The sequence below is a fragment of the Saimiri boliviensis genome, chromosome 3, assembly GCF_048565385.1.
Source record: "Saimiri boliviensis isolate mSaiBol1 chromosome 3, mSaiBol1.pri, whole genome shotgun sequence".
NCBI classification, from domain to species: Eukaryota; Metazoa; Chordata; class Mammalia; order Primates; family Cebidae; genus Saimiri; species Saimiri boliviensis.
In genome coordinates, this window is record NC_133451.1 from 137,588,895 (window position 1) to 137,610,605 (window position 21,711).

The window sequence follows — 21,711 nt, forward strand, 5'->3', positions numbered from 1 at the left end:
CTGTCTCAAATAAAAAAAAAAAAAGTACAGGGAACAGCTTGAAGGGGTTGCTGGTTGGGGGAGGAAGAGGTAGTGGAGATGGCCAATGAGTTGGTGGCTGTGACCACAGACATTGCCACGTACCTCAACTCAAGAATCACTGGGGTGGGGAGGGATGCCCCCCTACTTGCAAAAATTTGTTAGAACCCAGTAGGACTAGTTTCTTCAGAGTAGACAATAAACAATTCATTAGTTTACTCAGCGTTTTTGTTTCACAGTGATCCACCAGGAACCAGGAATAGAGATGAAAACAATCTGGATTTTGTCTTCAAAGAGTTTGCAGTTGAGAGCCATGCTGTGGGGTGCACCTTTCTGAGGTGTAAGTTGTTCTATAATTCTGCATTGATCAACAGGGTAGCCACTGGCCACATGTGGTTATTGAGTACTGGGTTACTGGATTTGTGGCTAATGTGACTAAGGAGCTACATCTTAAATTATGTAAATTATAATGAAATGTAAATTAATTAAAATTTAACCAGCTATATGTGATGAGTGGCTACTGTATTACACAGCATGGGTTGAGAGGAAGTTTTGGCTGTGAGTGGCAGAAGACACAACTCCAAATGCACAGGAAGTCCAGGGATGATGTGTCCCTGAGTTGGTTCAATGACATCATCAAGGATCCAGGTTCTTTCCGTCTTTGGGTTCTGCCTTCCTCAGTATACACTTTTGTCCTCAATTTGGCTTTTGTCCACAAGACGGTTGCAACACCTCTGAGTGTTCATGTTCCCACAAAACAACATCTGTATGTGTAAACTCTTCCCTTTTGTCTCTTGCTAGGAGTAAACACTTCTTAGAAGTCCCCCTTTCCCATCCCCAGCACTCTTCCTCTCCTGCCTCATTGATGAGACCACATCACATACTGAGAAGCACTGACCCGTGACTGAATTGCCATGCCTGGAGAGAGCAAGTGGGGCTCACACGCCTGGGAGGGGATAGACCCGGCTCCCCTGATGCACGCAGCTGCCGATACTCAGCCAAGTTGTGTTGTGCTTCCAAGGAAGAAGAATTGTGAGAGATCTGAGTAGACAATGGCTGGGACTGGCCCAGTAGAGATTTCAACACGTATGCAATCCTAACACACACAAAATAGAAGGGCTCTAAATGAGATATGAACAAAGAGCTAAAGGAGCACAGAGGAGGGAGTGATGAAGCCTTCCCAGGAGAGTTAGAGGAAGTGTGGCAGAAAAGATAACTTTGAACTGGGTCTTCAAGAAGAGGATTAAAAGCAGTCACTTGACAGAAGTCTGGAAGCTAAGCTTTGCCATAGGTGAACACATTTTCCCACTTCTCCAGCAGATGTGCAATTCTTCAGCTTAACTTGTCTTCTGAGAGATGACTGTACCATCTGCACGCCACAATCTTTCCTCTCTCTCTCTTTCTCTCTCTCTTTCCTAAAGGTATGGAGAGATCTGTTGAGCCAGCAACACAATACAACCCTATTGTTATGCTGTATACAGTCACCATCTGCCCACCTATTCATCCACCTACCTGCACACTCAACCCTTCTCTGACTCAACTTCCTTTTCTTAGAATGGCAGATTACGGAATATCTGCAAGTGAGAGTCAGAGTACAGAATAAGCATGAGGGCAGAGACACATGGACACACACCATTCAAGACTATGAACGTACTGTCATGCTTTCATATTGCCATAGGCCTAGGGGATTCCTGCCCATGCTGCCTTCCAGGGGACATCCTTTTCTATTGACACCTTCAGAAGGTCCCTGGAATATGACATCTCAGTTGCTGTTAGTGGATATGATTGGGCCATAGGGCTCAATTAAGCTGATGACTGAGCAAATCCTTCAAAAGTCAGGCAGGTTGTAGTAAATGAAAACCATTAGCAATAACAACAAAGTTGGCTATCTGTCCCAATATGCGCTCATCATTTTCTTCCTGAGCATCCCCCATTCCTGCCTTGAAGCTCCCTTAGTTTCATCACTGGCCAGGGGCTGAGCTGTCTCTGCTGGCAAGGTCTGAGGCTCAGCCTCCAGTTCCATGAGCATCTACATCCTCTCCAGGGATACCAGCCAGGGAACAGCCGTGTTCTCGCCTCAGCTGTGGCATCTCATGAGCCTCATTATAGCCCTGGCCAGCAGCAAGAGATTCCCCGTTGATTTAGTGAGACATCTGAGAGCAAAGGGATCCAGAAAGGTCATCTACATAATTTAAAACATTTTCGCACATAAGTACCTGCATGTGCACACATTTACGCATGCAGGCACACACCGAGCTTAAGTGCCGTGAGCTGTGGAAGGATTACTTCTTTCAGCTATTTTTTTTTCTCCCCTATTCACTAAATTTTGCTGAGAAAATGTGGATGACTGAACAAGAAGAGTTAAGTGATCTGATGTTGGGAAATAGAGTGTGAGGGAAGCCATTATGCCAACAAAATGTTGAGAGTCTTCTAATTTTTAGCCAATTGTTTAAAAGACGACAGACGGTAATGTTTATGAGATGTATAATTCAAGGCAAATCTGTCCAGATAGAGAGGAGAAAGCATCTTTAACTTGGCTAACAAATGTTGAGCTGCCTTCAGATAAATAAAGCCAACAAAACCCAAGGCACATAATTGCAACACTGGAGAGATGGAAAACAATTTTTCTTCAGAAGAAAAAAAAAGAGCTGTAAGAACTGTATGTACTTGAATAAGAAGTTTGGATTCTTCCATCCTTCCATACTGAGCAGTTGCATTTTTGGTCTCAGGTGAAGGCAGGATAGACCTCAAATCTTGAATCATTGATACTTTTCGACAAGATCATGCTGCATGCCAGTCTTTCAGTTCCCCTCCAATTATTGTTTTGAGCCAAATAACGTGATCTTTGTTTCATTAATATTTAAGAGTAATTTAGATTGTGCCAGATGATCTTAAAGCTCATTTAAATCAGCTTGAAGATAATATTAAGCTTTTTCCCAGCAAAATCTACTACCGTAAGTGATAGTGTCATCTGCATATAAATGATGGGCTGGATATGATAATGAACAGCCAAGATGATCAATATAGAATGACAAATGTATTTGATTTCAGATAAATCTTTCAAGAATCCATTATTCTGTTTTCACAATTAAAGATGCATTGTTTTTGTCCAGATCTTCTAAAGAAAACACAGAATGTTCTTATGAGATGAATCCTTTATTGTCCTAGAAAGACAGGGGGCAGGTCCACAAATTATACACATATTGTTTTGCAAACACAATAATTAGAGTTTGCACAGATCATTACTTTATTGGATCGAACAACTGTCTCTTGGCAATTGCTGCTTCTCCTTTTTCTTCCCTCCTTTTCCTCTTCCTTTTCTTTTAGATAGTAATGAACAATCTAAAACACTCCTTCATCTGAGACTGGATTGAGCACATTTAAATTGCCATAGGCCTGTGGAATTCCTCCCCATGCTATCTTCTAGGTTACATCCTTTCATACTCTGAATACATTTGATTTTAATAAATCACATCTTCCCTTTTCACTAACCCAAAACTTACTTATATCTTCCATTTGAATAAAGTAAAACCTCTGGATAGCTATGCATTAGATAAGATTTGTAAGAGTTAAATTAAGGACATCTTTTTCTCTCCTAAAAGAAGAGACTATTTTGAAAGTCCAAAGGAAAAAAAAAAAAAAGAAAAGAAATAGACAAAAAGAACAGTGAATGCCAGTAAACACATATTGATCTATGCGTGGTTGATGGTACAAGCCTCTGGCTGCAAATACAGCCATTTTTATTTTCTTAGCAGATTCTGGGCCGTTATGTAGGATAGTGGTTATTCTCCCTTTTCTCCTGTCTCTTCCTTCCTCCTTTTATTTCTAGTGTTCTGTCCTGCCTCTTCCAAACACAGCGGAATCTCTATACCACATTCAGTAGTTTTTGGAGGTGGTCTTGAAGTCTTAAAGCTGGCAAAGAGGGTGAAAGGTGCTGATGGGCAGGAAAAAGATGTTTTGCCACTTTTCCAAATCAGTAGAGTCAGTTACTGCTCTGGGTCCAGGCAACTGGACCCTTGGGGAAAGGCACCATGAAACATTGCCAGTAAGGACCCTACAGGCAACTACGTGTTTGATTTCTCTGTGTATCTCCTCGCACAGCTGCTAGGATATAAGAGATACTCACTGTATGTGAATTGAATGAGTAAATGGCAATATCATTAACTTAGAGGAATTCTGGTGTAGGAGATAAGGACTTACTGCTCATCTATACACCATGGGATATGTTCAGACAAGTAGACTTCCTTCCTCTTCTGGGACCCCCAGCTTTGCACACACTTGAGGAATCTCTTCTCTCTCTTTTTTTTTTTTCTTTTTTCCTTTTCTTTTTTTTTTTTTTTGAGATGGAGTCTTGCTCTTGTTGCCCAGATTGGAGTGTAATGGCGCAATCTCGTCTCACTGCACCCTCTGCCTCCTGGATTCAAGTGATTCTCCTGCCTCAGCCTCCCAAGTAGCTGAGATTACAGGCATTCGCTACCACGCCTGGCTAATTTTTGTATTTTTAGTAGAGACGGGGTTTTGCCATGTTGGCCAGACTAGTCTCAAACTCCTGACCTCAGGTGATCTGCCCACCTTGGCCTCCCAAAGTGCTGGAATTACAGGCATGAGCCACCACTCCTGTCTGAGGAATCTCTTCGTTGACTTTCCAGTCCTTTGAGACAAAGGAGAGCCCAGGGCAGAGTTACCTAAAAGGCTGTGAGGTAAGAGGAACTCCAGGTATGGTGGGAAGATCTCGGGTAGAAGTCAAATCGAACTGCTATGCAAAAATCAGCCAGCCTCATGTCTGCGTGCCTTGGCCCAGCCAGTGGCTTTTGTCTAGAATATTCTTGTCTATATAGGGGATTCCTATTCCTTAAAGATTCTGCTCCCTTGGAAGTTTTCTGATCCTCTTGGCCACATTGCATCTTCCTTCTCTGCTGATATAGTATTTTGTGTATGACTTTTTTTTTTTTTTTTAACGCTGGATATTTATTTTCAGGTGTCTGTTTTCTGCACTAGACTGTGTCTTCTGGAGGGTATATTTTATTTATCTTGATTTGTTCTATGCTTAGCATAGTGCCTGAAACATGGCAGGCATTTTAAAGAGATCTGTTGAGTGGAGATGACAGAACAGAACACTGAGAATGTGCAATGGAGAGGGCGCTGCAGGGCCGCCCTGCACAGCTGTGTGAGCTGTGAACTGCACATCTGGATGCAGTGGTTCTCATCTCCGGATCCCCAACAACTGGGTGGAGAGATGAGGAGCTTCAGGCTCAAAAAGAGATCATCTTCGGGCCATTTTGTCGTCCCTTTCCACCTAGTCCCCAGGGCTCTGAAATGATTTAGGTTCTTGAGGAGGCCACGCCTTCCAGGACCAGGTGAAGTTCCTCTTGTCCCCCAAACCTCCCCCGATCTGTACCTAGTGTCTCAGGTTTTCCCAAAAGATGCTCGATCTTTCATTTCTTCAGTAAACAAATAGCTTGGGGCATTTTGGTGTGTTTTAGTTAAAGAATAATATTGAGACCAGATTTTTTCCTGTTAGGATCATTTGAAGAGACTAAAACGTAGAGAATCATTGTGCCCAGTCGGGTGGAAGATGGGAGTGGAGTGGAGGGGAAACGGTTGCAGAGAGAATACGTCAAAGACTGGGAAGACCTCCCTCAATGCCAGGGCCCCGCCCTGTTGGCTCTTTCTGGTTAGAAAATAGGCAAATGTGCACACATGAACTTGGAAAACAGCCAGTTTTTAACCGCAAAGGAAGGGCGGCTGGGGTTGGGAGAGGTAGGCTTAGAGGACAAGGCTCCTGTGGGCTGCTAAGGGAGCTGGCTTCTGTCTTTACAGGCCGAATGTCTTGTCCCCCCAACATTCACATGTTGAAAACTTACTGCCCAAGGTGATGGTGTTGGAAGATAGGGCCTGTGGGTGATTAGAATTGGATGAGATCATAAGGGAGCCCTTGTGAATGGGACTAGTGCCCTTTCAGGGCCAGGAGACAGCTTGCTCCCTCTCTCTGAGACAACCAGAAGCCGGCCGCTATCAGAACCCGACCCTGCTGGCACTCTGATCCCGGACATCCACACTCTAGAACTGTGAAAAAGAAATTCCTGTTGTTTATAAGTCATCCAGTATTTGATACCTTGTTACAGCAGCCAGAAGCAAGACACCTGCTTCTCTTGACTGGCCTCAGTGTGCATTGCCAGTCCCTCTCAGGGTGGTGCAGCTGGTGGTGGGCATGGGCACGAGGAGTACTTTGGAGCCTGAGGAAGGAGGTGAGAAGAAATAGGCCGTCCATGTGGTCTGAACCCACATTCAGCCCTTCCCTACTGCAAAACGCCACCTCCTTTGAATGCATTTTCTTTTCTTTCTTTCCTTCTTTCTTTTTCTTTCTTCCTTTCTTTTTCTTTCTTACTTTCATCTCTTTCTTTTATTCATTTGTTCATTCTTTCATTCTCTTTCTTTTTTTTGAGATGGAGTCTCCTTCTGTCACATAGACCTGAGTGCAGTGGGGCAATCTTGGCTCACTGCAACCTCCACCTCCCAGGTTCAAGCGATTCTTCTGCCTCAGCCTCCCAAGTAACTGGGACTACAGGCACCTGCCACCACACCCAGCTAATTTTTTCATTTTCATTTTTATTTTTATTTATTTATTTATTTTTTTTGAGACAGAGTTTTGCTCTTGTTACCCAGGCTGGAGTGCAATGGCGCGATCTCGGCTCACCGCAACCTCCGCCTCCTGGGTTCAAGCAATTCTCCTGCCTCAGCCTCCCAAGTAGCTGGGATTACAGGCACGTGCCACCATGCCCAGCTAATTTTTTGTATTTTTAGTAGAGACGGGGTTTCACCATGTTGACCAGGATGGTCTCGATCTCTTGACCTTGTGATCCACCCGCCTCGGCCTCCCAAAGTGCTGGGATTACAGGCTTGAGCCACCGCGCCTGGCCTCATTTTTATTTTTTTTTAGTAGAGATGGGGTTTCACTGTATTGGCCAAGCTGGTCTCAAACTCCTGACCTTGTGATCTGCCCTCGTTGCCCTCCCAAAGTGCTGCAATTACAGGCGTGAGCCACCATGCCTGGTCTTGAGTGCATTTTTTATGAGGCTAAAGAAATATTTGTCTTATTGCCAGACTTGAATACATAAATCAGGGTCCAGCTTTGAGTCCTGGAAATTGGAGTTACAGCAGGGGGAAAGGATCCTGTCTACCACATTTGAAATTTGGATTTTAGGTAAACTGCATATCATTAACACAAGTTAGGACTGAGGGGTTGAAAGTGTATTCTGAAGAACCTAAGATCCCTGTGGATATTTTTAAGATCATTTGAATATTTTGCAAATATTTGATTTAATTTTTTTTTTTTTTTTTTTTTTTTTGAGACAGAGTCTCACTTTGTTGACCAGACTGGAGTGTAGTGGTGCAATCTCAGCTCACTGCAACCTCCACCTCCTGGGTTTAAGTGATTCTCCTGCCTCAGCCTCCCAAGTAGCTGGGATTGCAGACACCCACCACCATGCCCATGTTGGCCAGGCTGGTCTTGAACTCCTGACCTCAAGTGATCCACCCGCCTCAGCCTCCCAAAGCTCTGGGATTACAGGTGTGAGCCACCACACTCAGCTGAAATGTTCAAATACTATATATTTTTAATGTAAACAAACAATGTATTATAAATCAGCTTTTAACAGTGCATTTACTTGTGGCTGCCAACCTAATTTTGCCTGTGTAAGCCCAGATGTCGGAGTAAAGCTTTTCTTGGCATCACTGTTAAGTGAAGAGTTTCTTAAGTTTGCAAAGCAAATAAAAAAAAAAAAAAAAAAAAAAAAAACCAACTGGTACCCCATTTGCAGCTACTCATCTGTGGAAATTAGACTTCCTTCACTATTACACATTCGAAACAAAATGCTAAAATAAATTGGATGCTAAAACTGATATGACTTCAATTTATATCCATAACTCCCCATTTTAAGTTTTGTGTCTCAGCAATTCTTCATTATCTCCTTATAATAAAAGTTATCAATTAAAGCCTATAAAATCAATGTTTAATAGTAATTTGTCAATTTTAATTTGTTTTATACATTAGTGTGTAAAAGCTGTTGCAAAGTACAGACACCCAACTAAAAATGGCTTAAGCAGAAAGAAGATTTATTATCTCACATAAAAGGAAATTCCAGGGTTGATTAGTTTGATGGCTCAGCAACACCCATGAGAACCCGGCTTCCTCCTGTTTTCTGTTTTGCCTTCCTCAGGGTGTAATCTTTGTGCTAACCCTTCTCAAGATGGCAGGAGGGCTGCCATAGTTCCAAGCACCCTGTGAACACATGGAAATATCCAACGGGGGAAAAGGGTGCAGTGTCTCTTCTCAGGAGAAAGTAATTTCTTCAAGAAGCTACTGTGCAGGCCTCCTCTGCCTTATCCCAACCCTGTCTAAACCAGCTGTGACAAGAAGGCCCTCCATAGTTGGCCCTTTCCTCGGTCATGACGGGAAGATGTAGACCCTGAACAGGATCTGGGCTCAGCCAGAAAGAACACAGAGGAGGAAGGCTGCTGGAACTCTACTAACAGTGGCTGTGGGAATTTGGGTTCCTTGTATGAATCATTTGATTAAACAATTTTGCTAGTTTAAAAATTGGCTGAAAAATCTTCTGGGAGTATTATAAACTTTTCCTGGGCTGGGCTGTGGGGTTGTTTTCACTGCTGGTCAATTTTTCTGGGAGGGAAGGGAGAATTCCTACCTGTGTTAGCCTTGGCGCCATCCACCTGCTCTTCACTGCATTTCCTCTCTCGCTAGCACTGGCTGCCATCTGTGTGGAAACTGACAGTTTACATTGTTATGTATATTTAATCCTCAAACTAGGAAGTAATCTCCAGGCTAGATGACCATTGAATCACTTGGGAGCATCTTGAAAAGAAGAGATTCATGGGCCTTCATGCAGGATCCACCGAACCAGAACCTCCTGAGGTAGAGTCTGGGAATTTATTTTTCAAAAAAAGTATTCTAGGAATTTCTGCAATTATGGGAAACTGCAAGAGGTTTGGCATGGCTGGGGAATTGATGTTGCTGAGGATGAGGCTGCAGATGTGGGCAGGGGTCAGGTTTTGCAGGGACTCCAAGTTTAGGACTTGGACTTTGTCCTGCAAGGTGGGATCAGATGAACACTTTGCAATGGCTCTCTGATGGCACACAGTTGATTGACAGGCAATGGGCATTAAACCAAAGCAGTGGGAGTAGAAGAGAGGAGAGGGCAGAAGAGAGGCTAAGGAAATGCAATCGACAGGTCTTGGTTTCTAATTAAATTGAGAAGAAGGACAACCAAAGTGGCTCCCAGGTGTCTAGCTTGGGTGATTCTCTCAATAGCTGGCTCTTCTGTCACTGGGTTGCTGGCTGAGGAAGACAGCACTGAGAAGACAGCACTGTAGATTCTCGACTCTTTCACCTCAGTCTTTTCTTAACTTCACGCCCGATTCTTCCACTCCCTACTTGTTCGTCCTAATCCTGAACTTATCAACATCGACTGCTCTAGTGGTTTCCTAATTCTCCCTTTCTTTCTTACAACTCAACCTGACCGTTCACCTTTCATCACAAAAGAACAGTCATAAATAACCAGGCTTCCATTGATGATCTGCCTACATGACAGTTTTTGTCTGCAGAAAAAAGGAATAAAGCAAGTCCATGTCAGCTGGAGAGAAAATATTCCTATATAGCCCAAGCTAGGAGAGGAACCGTGTGGGGCTGATTTTGATTTAAAGAAAATGCTCAGGGTTAAAGAAAGAAAGCAGTAAAAAGTATTTACTGTGATGCCTAGACTAGACCAGAAGATATTTGAATTCTCAAATTGTATTATTGCTTACTAGTATTCATTCTATTGCATTGTCTTCTAAGAAAAATTAAATTCTAATGTTTTGCAGAAAGACTAATGGAAACTGCAAGAGGCTGGAAGGTGTTAATACCTATCCCTACCCATCATTAAGGTCATGGCCAATGCCCTCATAACAAAAGGCAGATTAATAAAGGAAAAGCATAACCAATTTATTTTAATCGAAGTTTTCTCTGACATGAGAGCTTCGGAAATGAAGATCCAAGGGAAAACTGTCTTCATTTCTTCAGAAATGAAGATCCAAGATCCAGGGAAAACTGTCCATTTTTATGCTTAGATTTAATGAAAAATGGATAGTCATTTAGAATCCTTTTTGTGACTGGACAAAAAGGGTAGCAATATGGTTTGGCTATGTCCCCACCAAAATCTCAACTTGAATTGTATCTCCCAGAATTTCCATGTGTTGTGGGAGGGATCCTAGTGGTGGTGGTGGTGGCGGGGGTGGGGGGGAGTAATTGAATCATGAGGGACAGTCTTTCCTATGCTATTCTTGTGATAGTGAATAAGTCTCATGAGATCTGATGGGTTTATCAGGGATTTCTCCTTTTGCTTCCTCCTTATTTTTCTCTTCCTGCCACCATGTAAGAAGCGTCATTTACCTCCCACCATGATTCTGAAGCCTCCCTAGCCATGTGGAACTGTAAGTCCAATTAAACCTCTTTTTGTTTCCAGTTTCAGGTATGTCTTTATCAGCAGCATGAAAACAAACTAATACAACAAATTGGTACCAGGAGTGGGGTGTTGCTGAAAAGATAGCTGAAAATGTGAAAGTGACTTTGGAGCACAGGTTGCAACAGTTTGGAGGGCTCAGAAGAAGACAAGAAAATGAGGGAAATTTTGGAACTTACTAGGAACTTGTTGAAGGGCTTTGACAAAAATGCTGATAGTGATATGAATAATAAAGTCCAGGCTGAGGTGGTCTCAGATGGAGATAAGAACTTGTTGGGAACTAGAGCAAAGGTGACTCTTGTTATGTTTTAGCAAAGAGGCTGATGACATTTTGCTCCTGCCTTTGTAGAACTTTAAACTTGAGAGAGATGATTTAGTGTATCTGGCAGAAGAAATTTCTAAGCAGCAAAGCATTCAAAAGATGACTTAAGTGCTGTTGATAGCATTCTGTTTTAAAAGGGAAACAGAGCATAAAAGTTCAGAAAATTTGCAGCCTGATGATGCAGTAGAAAAGAAAAATCCACCTTTTTTTTTTTTTTTTTTTTTTTGAGGAGAAATTTAAGCCAGCTGCAGAAATTTGGGTAAGTAGCAAGGAGTCTAATGTTAATCCCCAAGACCATAGGGAAAATGTCTCCAGGGCATGTCATAGACCTTCATGGCAGCCCTTCCCATCACAGGCACAGAGACCCAGGAGGAAAAAGTGGTTTCATGGGCCAGGCCCAGGGTCCCTGTGCTGTGTGCAGCTGTAGGACTTGGTGCCTCATGTCCCAGCTGCTCCAGCAGTGGCTGAAAGGAGTCAATGTAGAGCTTGGGTGGTGCCTTCAGAAGGTGGAGGCCCCAGACCTTGGCAGCTTCCACATGGTGTTGAGCCTGCGGTGCACAGAAGTCAAGAATTGAGGTTTGGGAATCTCCACCTAAATTTCAGAACATGTATGGAAACACCTGGATGCCCAGGCAGAAGTTTGCCGCAGGGGCGGGGCCTTATGGAGAACCTCTGCTAGGGCAATGCAGAAGGGAAATGTGGGGTTGGAACTCCACAGAGTCCCTACTGGGGTACTGCCTAGTGGAGCTATGAGAAGAGAGCCACCGTCCTCCAGACCCCAGAATAGCAGATCCACTGACAGCTTGCACCGTGTGGTTGGAAAAGCTGCAGATGCAATGCCAGCCTGTGAAAGCAACCAGGAGGGAGGCTGCACCCTGCAAAGCCACAGGGGTGGAGCTCTCCAAGATCATGGGAACCCACCTCTTGCATCAGTGTGACCTGGATGTGAGACCTGGAGTCAAAGGAAGTCATTTTGAAGCTTTAAAATTTGACTGCCCCACTGGATTTTGGACTTGCATGAGCCTTGTAATCCCTCCGTTTTGGCCCAATTTCTCCCATTTGGAATGGCTGTATTTACCCAATACCTGTATCTCCATTGTGTCTAGGAAGTAACTAGCTTGCTTTTGATTTTACAGGCTCATAGGTGGGAGGGACTTGCCTTGTCTCAGATGAGACTTTGGACTGTGCACTTTTGGGTTAATGGTGAAATAAGTTAAGACTGGGGGACATATGGGAAGGCACGACTGGTTTTGAAATGTGAGGACATGAGATTTGGAGGCGTCAGGGGTAGAATGATATGGTTTGGCTGTGTACCCACCTATATCTCAACTTGAATTGGACGTCCCAGAATTCCCACATGTGGGAGGGACCCAGTGGGAGGTAATTGAATCATGGGGGCTGGCCTTTCCTGTACTATTTTCATTATAGTGGATCAGTCTCATGAGATCTGATGGGTTTATCAGGTGTTTCTGCTTTTGCTTCCTCCTCATTTTTCTCTTGCCACTGCCATGTAAGAAGTGCCTTTCATCTCCTGCCATGATTCTGAAGCCTCCCCAGCCATGTGGAACTGTAAGTCCAATTAAACCTCTTTTTGTTCCCAGTTTTGGTTATGTCTTTGTCAGCATCATGAAAACAAACTAATACGGGTAGGAGCTAATGGTAGGAGAGTTTGGGGGGAAATCTAGCAAGGCCTATCCAGATTCTTCTTGGCCTCTCAGTATAGCACTTTTTGCTCCCTGGTATAGGGCAGGACCCCTCAGGAACGAGCGTCTTATGACCAACTATCAGTCAAGGTAGGTCAGAGAACTTCTTTAAGGGCAGCTCCTACACAGAAAGGCAAGAGAAGTTTAGGGTGACTGTCTGAGGTTGCTTTGGAAGCCTTCCAACCTCCTTCAGTTCAAAGTACTCAGCAGGCCAAAGTGCCATACTTTGGGGTGTGATTTTTCTGAACCCCAACAGAGCTATGACTGAATAGTGGAAGGGTAAAATTAAAATCCTTGAATTTCCTGAATACTAAATTTTAAGAAATATTTTTTGAAAACCACACACGAAAAACTCTCAGAGATTTTACTTTTTTTTTCAGAAAATGTTTGATTAGCACCATCTCCATCTGACCACTTCTGCCGTTTCCAAGATTTCTAGGCTGACACATGCTCCATTCCTTTTCTCTACATAAAGTCCCTATGTGTCCCCACTTCTTGCTCCACTCACTGGAAATCCGACTTGTGGTTCAGCTGCTGACAAATTCTGGATGAATGCAAGAAGCTCCTTTCTTTGCCACTAAAATAAAGCACATGAGAGGGAATCATTTCATGTGTAAAAGAATAAAGGACTTTGTGATTTTTTTTTTTTTTTTTTTGAGGCAGGGTCTTGCTGTCACCCAGGCTGGAAGGCAGTGGTGCAGTCGTAGCTCATCGCAGCCCCGAAGTCCTGGGCTCATATAATCCTTCCGCTTTAGCCTCCCGAGTAGCTTGGAACTACAGGTCTGAGTGACTGCACTGGGCTGAGAAACTGTTAATGATCAAAAGTCTACCATCTCATTCGCCAAAAAGTAGGTGAGAACAATATTTAGAAAGAAACAGACGTTTGGAATTATTTTTTTTAAATGTGGTATATCTCTCCTGCAGATTTTTACTCAATGACAATGTATGGCAAAAATAAACAATTGTATTGATGTGTGAAAATGCATAAGTGAATTTCAAAAGAATCTTGTTGAGGAAAAGAAGCCAGACCTCCCAAATAAGACTACATAGTATATAATTCCATTCTAATAAAATTTTATAAACTGAAAATGAATCTATAACGGCAAAAACAAAACAAACAAAACATCGGTGGTTGCCTAGGGCTACTAGGAAGGGAAGACAAGTTACAAGGGAGTACGAAGAAACTCTTAGCTGGGATGGAAACATTCATTCATAATCCTGATTGCAGTGCAGGTTTCACCAGTGTCTACCTATGTCAAGTCTCATCAAATTTACAGTTCAAATGTGTGCAACTTATCGTGCCTCTATTCTACGCAAATAAAGCTGTAACAAAAATAAAGAGAGGAAGAACAGAGATTGATTCCTTCTCAGCTGAAATTTTCAGCATGGGAACACGAATCATCTTTCTCTAGGGTAATTTTTCTTTGTAATTTTACAGCTATTTTTGCAGGTTTCCATTTCCCCACTAGTTCTGCAAGTCATATCAGTAGGTCCTTTCTACTGACAAGACACTTGGGTTTAATGAGACTTCCAGAGGCACGGGCTGGCCAAGGTGTAAAATGTGTCTTTTGTGGGTCCCACTTGAGTTCCTGGTTATTTCCACTCCAGCCCGGGAGCCAGCATGGGTAGCAGGAGGCTGTCTCTGTGCCTGTGCTGCACTCTCTCTAGCCGCCCTTTCTCCCATGTATGCTGGGAGTTCGTCAATGCGTGGCAGTTGGCACATGGAGATGAGCAAGAGTTCAGGTGGCTGGAGGAAAAATGCTTCCTTGAGGAGAATGCATCACAGGGAGACCAAATTCCCCTGTGGAAGAGAAACATGAAAGGAAAATCAGAGCAGGGAGGGGCCGTTCCCATGAACAGCTTGCAGGGGCAGGGGTCACCCCTGCCTGTGTTGGCCCCAGAGCTGAAGGGCTGCTGGAGGTGAGGTCCCAAAGGCCCTCCTTCCTCCTTCATGTATTTGCCTGTCTGCATCTTGCATGAACAGATGGCACTGTGGTATCTGTGGTCATCATGCAGCCAATCCCCCAGAACCATCCTGTTTCATGCTCCCCAGAGTTGACCTGCTTAGAGGTTAGGGCTAAGGCTTACCAACTGATACAGAGTGAAGTGGTATTTCTTGCCCTTTCCAAATCTCCCTTTCCTATCCTGATAGATATTGGTGACCGCCAAGCTCTTACAGCTAGAATCACTCAATTTTACATACCTGTTAAAAAGAAGAAGAAGAAAAAAGAATAAACAGGTAGAAAAGAGATTAAGCCTTCTCAACAGAAATTCAACTATGATTATTTGGCAATGATTTCAACAGTATTATATGTATGGAAAATATTAGCTGTACTTGATTGAGGGGCTATTTAATAGTTAGGCACTTCACTAGGCACTTTATATACCTTATCCATTTTAATCCACACCATACCCCTGGAAACTGTTGTGATCCATATTCCACAGATGAGAAAATTGAAGCTCTAGAATACAGAGTGACTTCCCTAAGACCACATACAGCTGCTGAGATTTGAACTCAGGTGTGTCTAGCTGTAAACCCAGTTCTCTTTCTTCCATAGCAGACCACCGACCCATTCCCTGGGCAGCACTGAATTAGACACAGTTGGCTTGCCTCACCTCTCTTTGTCCAGAGTCCTACTTTGAGTTTTGTATGCTCTGGGCCAAGTCTCTCCATCCCCAGCCTCGAAACAAGTTGTCAAAAACTATGTTGGCTGGTAAAGAATTTAGGTACAGCACTTCCATTTTCAGAACAGGAACTAAAAGACCAAAAAGCGGTCTGAGTGTGAATGAATGAATCTGGAAGGCTCTAGTGGGGTCAACAATGCACAGTGCAGTTGCATTTTCTTGCCTTTTCCAAATCTCCCTTTCCTATCCTGGTAGAGATCGCTGACCTCTGAGCTCTTTCTCAAATCACTCCCAAGCAATCTCATGGGCAAGGAGACTATTTTGAGACAGGGGCGGCATGGGTGAGCCCCAGAACAGAGCATCTCAGGGGTTACTAGGTGGATGATCATGCCAGGTCCCCTCTGTTCATGGAGCCAGACGTGTCCATCCCTGAGAGGTCTCTGTGGCATTAATTTGTTTTCCTTCCAGGGTCTGCCAGGGCTTCGGTTTCCTCCCATAAAAAGTGATGGGGAGGGAGAGCAGAAAGAGAAACAAGAGGAAATGAAAGCTCTTTTGGGAAAGGCAACTGTGACAAATTGAAAGGGTGGAGGAAATATGAGCACAAACAAGAGAGGGGAGAACAGGCTGGGAGAGAAGGAGCACGAGAGGCCTGTGTCTGCAGCCTCTGGACTACAGAGCACCGATTTGCTTTCTACAAAAAGAGATGTGTTATTTTTCCCCCTCTCTTGGCAAATAATGACAAAGAAGAATGGTTGCGGAGTTTGCTGAAATGGAATAGTCTGCGGGGGTATTCTGAGTGAATGAAATGTGCCCTCAGATATCTTATCATGTTCACCACCAACTTGTTTTTATTTCAAATTGCCTACAACAGGTGCCGGAGTCTCTGGGCAAAGTATAATATCGTACCTTGCAACAGCTGTGCGTGGAGCACACATAGAAACAGTAAAGAAAGGTTACACAACATGACTGGTCTCATATGGCTTGGAGCAGCTCTAGAATTTAAAACATTTCCCTATCCTTGAGTTAAATTGGGCCCCCCATGCTATGTGTTCTGTAACTTAATATGAAAGGCTGCTGATGGATGGGTTGCCACCATGGCCACCAAAGTCAGTGGTGGGCACCTGCAGGGAACACGTGTGTCCTGAGTGGACAGTACTGCAAATACAGCCCTTCCTGAAATGTTCACTTCTCATACTGCAGTGTTTGTGCGCGTGTGCAGCAGGCTCTCCCCTGCACTTTGGAAAGATGAAACAGTTTAATGCAGATGTCAGCCATACCTAAGACACTTCTCAAGATGCAGCCCAAACGGAATAAACTGTGAAAACATTTTCAGCACCCTCATTCTACTTTTTTCTTGCTCAAGAAAGCAGATATGAATGCAAGTGACTGACAGCGGTGGCATTGAATTGGTGCTAATTTAATGGAAAAATAAAATTCCTATATTTCAATCTTCTACTTGTAACAGACTTACAGATGCACCACCTGCACTGGATGATGATATGTCTGTGTGAGATCCAGTACTGCATCTGAGAACCACTGGTTAAAAGGACGTTTTAAATGATAAAGTATGTCACAGCAATATAGAACATTATATGTTTTCTCCAGGTACTTTCCTGCATGGCATTTGAAATGGAGCAGAACGTTCTCAGCAGGTAGAAGGCTAACCAGGTGTATCAGTCAGGATTCTGAGGTGCAAGCAACAGAAACAGAATTTGGCTGCTTTGAGCACAAAAAGGATGTATTAAAAGGGTAACATTTGGCTCACAGAGTTGCTGATGATATGGAGGGCCTGCACATTCAGAACAACATCCCAAACCAGCTGCAGAGCTTGCCTGGTAAGGGTCCGGACTCTGCTGGACTGCCTCTGAGCCCTAACGCTATGACCAGCCCCACCTAAACCAGCAGCACCAGCTCTGCTGGCTCAAAGGCTCCATGTTTCTGCAAATACTGCTACTGTCAAAAGGTGTGCCTTGCGGCCCCTGGCCCTATGAGGCAGCCCCAGAGGACTGGCCAAGTGGAGGATATGAGTTGGAATCCAGGCAAGTGCTTGGTAGTAGGTGTATTATGAGGGAAATCAGTGGATAATCTCAATTCTGATATTTTGTTAGACTGTGGACTGGGCCACCATGTTTCTTATCTACATCTCTATCCCCAGGCCCTAGCATAATACCTGGCACTTAGAAAGGGCTCAATAAGCATTTGTGGAAATGAATTAAAATTGAATTTTAAATTTAGAAGCACCCTTTCCAAGGGCTGGCTGCCAGTCACTATTGCAAATTAGTTCTAGTAAATCAAAGTAAATTAGAAATGCAATCAAAAATAGAGTCTCTAAGTCTAGTGGTTATATGCACTTACCTACCACAGCATTTGCCCTTAGACCTGTGGCTTAGTGGTTTGTTTGTTGTTTAAGCTTAAAGACAGCTTTACCTTTTCTAGTAATAACGATGTGTGCATGTGACTGTGTCTCTGTGTGTCTGTGCATTTCCATCCATGTAAGCATATTGACTGCAGGTTATTTTTGAACCAAGAAATGAAACTAACATTAGGCTTCATGTGGAGGCCAGAGAATTCCAGAGTATTTGCTCTTGTTTGATGGGGGAGAGGGATGATCCTTTCCCCTGTGCAATCTCTCTCTCTCTCTCTCTCTCTCTCTCTCTCAACCCATTTGCAGTGGGTGGGCTACTATTTAATCAAATATGCACATCTCGTTCTCACTTACAAGTGTGAACTGAACAAATGGTACACATGGACATAAAGATGAAGAAAATAAACTCTAGGGATTCCAAAGCTGGGAGGAAAAGCGGAGAGCAAGGGTTGAAAAATTACCTACTGGGTGCAACGTCTAATATTTGGGTAATGAACATCCTAGAAGCCCAATCTCCACCATTATGCATGTGATATCTATGTAACAAACAAGCACGTGTATCCCCTGAATCTAAATAACATTGAAGAAAAGAAATATGCACATCATAATATCCTTATTGAATCACTGCCGATGTTTTGCCCTGTTCATTTCTTCCTGGTCACTTGCAGAATTCCATGGTTCAAGGCTGCAGAGTAGAGAGCAATGGAGAAGATCACTCCTTCAGCAGATTCAGCAAGATGGTTACTCTTAAAACAAAACAAATTAGTGTGGGAGCATTGCTGTACGATTGAAGTATGGATTACTTCTTGTAGCTTACATGCCAAAAGAGTTATAATTGAATCTACATAAGTCATAAATTTTTATGCTTTTGATTCAGAAAAATCCTTTTAAAGGTCCAGAATCTCAAGATCATCACATTTGGAGAACACCACCTTTCTTGAGCTGGGATATCCTCCTTCTTCTGTCTTCCAACGTCAGAGCTCAAAGTTCTCAGGCCTTCAGACTCTGGGACTTAACACCAGAAGCCCCTCATCCCTCACTCCCATTTTGGTTCTCAGGTTTTCAGACTCAGTCTGATTCACACCACTGGCTTCCCTGGTTCTCCAGCTTCCAAAGGCCATATTGTGGGACTTCTTAGCCTCCATAAGTGCGTGAAACAATTCCCGTAATAAATTCCCTCGTATATAAGACATACATATCTTATTGGTTCTGTTTCTCTGGACAACCCTGACTAATATAGATTTTGGTGCTTAAATATCATCATGAACTAAGTTCCATCTGTTTTAACTTCAATTGGATTAAAGTCTGAATGTGTCCATTTTCTGCCATAAAGAGCTATTTTCTCAGGGTAGGAAGGTTGTTTTATGGTGTGTGTGTGCATGTGCGTGTGCCTGTGTGTGTATGTGTGAAGTTTCCCCAGTGAATTTTTTTCCCTCATTGCTGCAGAAATTATTTTTTAATATGTTTTGCATTTTTTCATTTTGAAAATTGTAGCGGCTTGATTCTCACTATGGTTAAAATAAGTATATATGAAATGGAAAAAACCAGTAAGATATTAAAAATATCTATGAGTAGAATAATGATTGTTGCATTATTTTCTTTCTTTTCTGTAGTTTCCAATTTTTCAATAATGAGCATGTATTGCTTTCATTATCAGAAGAAAAATACATTTTACAGGCTTATTTTGCAATATTATAATTCTGGCATTCTTAAAAACTCCCATTCTGAAAAGTTATGCACCAAAAATAACAGCATTTACAGAGAAAATAGGATTGGGACAAATCACTGAAACCTATGGAAGTTTGAAACCAGAATATCAATAAAGATCACTGGTAATCCTAATAAAAATACTGACATAGGTATATACAGGAATATGAAGCCTATGGCTATTACTTCCTCTTTTGAAGTCTATTTTAGAGGGCATTCACTTTTGACTGATAATATTTTCATCAATATCAAAATTTGGATCTAGGGTACAGCCTTCTTCATTAGCTCATTATTTTGACACAGGGCATATCTTTGCAGCTTCTTTATCTGTACTCTCAGTCTGCCCAGATAGCTTAGGACACTACTTGAACTACAGAAAGACAAGACTGCAGATTTTCAGGGTATTTTTTCCTGAAGTTTTAGCAATTTATGTATGTATGTATTTACTTACTTATTTTGAGGTGGAGTCACTCTGTTGCCCAGGCTGGAGTACGGTGGCGTGATCTTGGCCCACTGCAACCTCTGCCTCCCAGCTTCAAGCAATTCTCTGCCTCAGCCTCCCGAGTAGCTGAGGTTATAGGTTCCCACCACCATGCTAATTTGTTTTGTATTTTTAGTAGGGATGGGATTTCTTGATCCTGGCCAGGCTGGTCTTCAACTCCTGACCTTGTGATCCACCTGTCACGGCCTCCCAAACTGCTGGGATTACAGGTGTGAGCTACCACGCCTGGCCTTAGCGTGTATTTTTAAGACTTCAGTTTTGAAAACGCTTACTTCAAATTGCTTCAAAATATTAACATGCTGGAGAACGTTGCATCAGAACCAACACAACTTCTGCATAATACTGACTCATCCCCTGCTTGCTGATCACTTGTGAGCTCATTGGTATTAAAAAAAAAATGTATTGCCACAGGACGGACTTTATTAAAAATGCTATGCCCAGTAAAGGTGGTGTCCAGAATGTAGACAGCTGGAGAGAGCAACAAGAAGAAACAGATAGGCAGAGCAGCCAAGTAGTCTGAAATCTGAGGAAAGACAGGCTCCTCCTAGAAAAGATGGGCATGAACACTGGTTCCCTTATGGGAGAGCAGAGCGGGAAGAGACACCATTTGCCATCCTCATGGATATGGAGAGTTAAGCTAAAATGTAAGTGAATAGCAAAAAACAAACAAACAAACAAACAAACAAACAAACAAACAAAAAAACAAAAACGCCTGGCTGCCGAGACAGAGACAGTATAGAACCCACAGACATAAGAGACATCATATCTACACCAAGGCTCTTCTCCAGAGACCTTCTCTAGGGGCTCACAGGTAAGACTGGGGCAATGGTGGGAGACCTGAGAAAGCAGATTTGGAGGAAAAGCAGCTGCCACTGCAGGAAAAGCAAAAGCCTTCTTCTCCATCGAGCAAAAGGCTTGAGCCCCTGAAAGTGGGCAACAAATCTTGATACCTGCAGGATTCAGGGAAAGGGTAAAGAGAAACACACTGTTACCTCTGTGAAAGGGGCAGGAGGCATTCCTGGGCCAAGGGTCCTACACCAATGCTGTGAGAGTTCTTCTACTGCTAAAGGAGGGCAGGAAGACTCACCAAAGACACAGGGCACAGTTTGCCTGCCATAGGGAGTGGGGTAGAATCCCTGAGAAAACCTCAAGAATGAGATCCAGGATACAGATCCTGCCTGAGACTGAGGGTGAGCAGTGAAAGAAAGACCAGCCCCCTCCCACCTTACACCACCAGCAAATCCAAGTACCAAGCAACAGCTGTCCACTGTTACATAACAGACAAGAATATACTAAAAGAGACTCTCTTTGAGGTACAGGCACATAGCAAAGGTTGAAACATGGTGGCGGACAAGAATCTTTGAGGATAAACCTCTAGAATCCTATCCTCCCTACCCTAAGTCTGACTCAAAGTTAGACCAGGATTTCTCAACCTCATCTTATTAACACTGTTGGCCAGATAATTATTCGCTGTGGGGAGCTATCTGTGTATTGTAGTATGTTTAGCAGCATCCCTGGCTTCTACCCACTACATTCCAGTATCATGTTTTTCTCCCAGTTGTGATAATTTAAAAAAAGTCTGCAGACGTTGCCAAATATTCACTGGGGGGTGGAAATCACCCCTGGTTGGAAAACCACTGCATTAGAATTGGAAGCTACTACTGAACAAAAAGGGGCCACAAACCCAAACCCAAGTCCACTTCAACTCCTAACTGGATTGACTCAACACTAAAGCCCAGACAGAAGAAAAGACAGGCTCATTTCCAGATAGAAATAATGGTTAACTCAGTCTCTATTATTTTACCCATGATTCCAGCACTCAACGAAATATCACGAGACAGAGGAAGAAGCAGAAACAAATCAACTCATTGTTAAGAGACAAAGTTACCAACCGGATCAAACTCAGAGATGACCTGGATGTTGGTACTAAGAGAGAGGAAATTACTCTAATT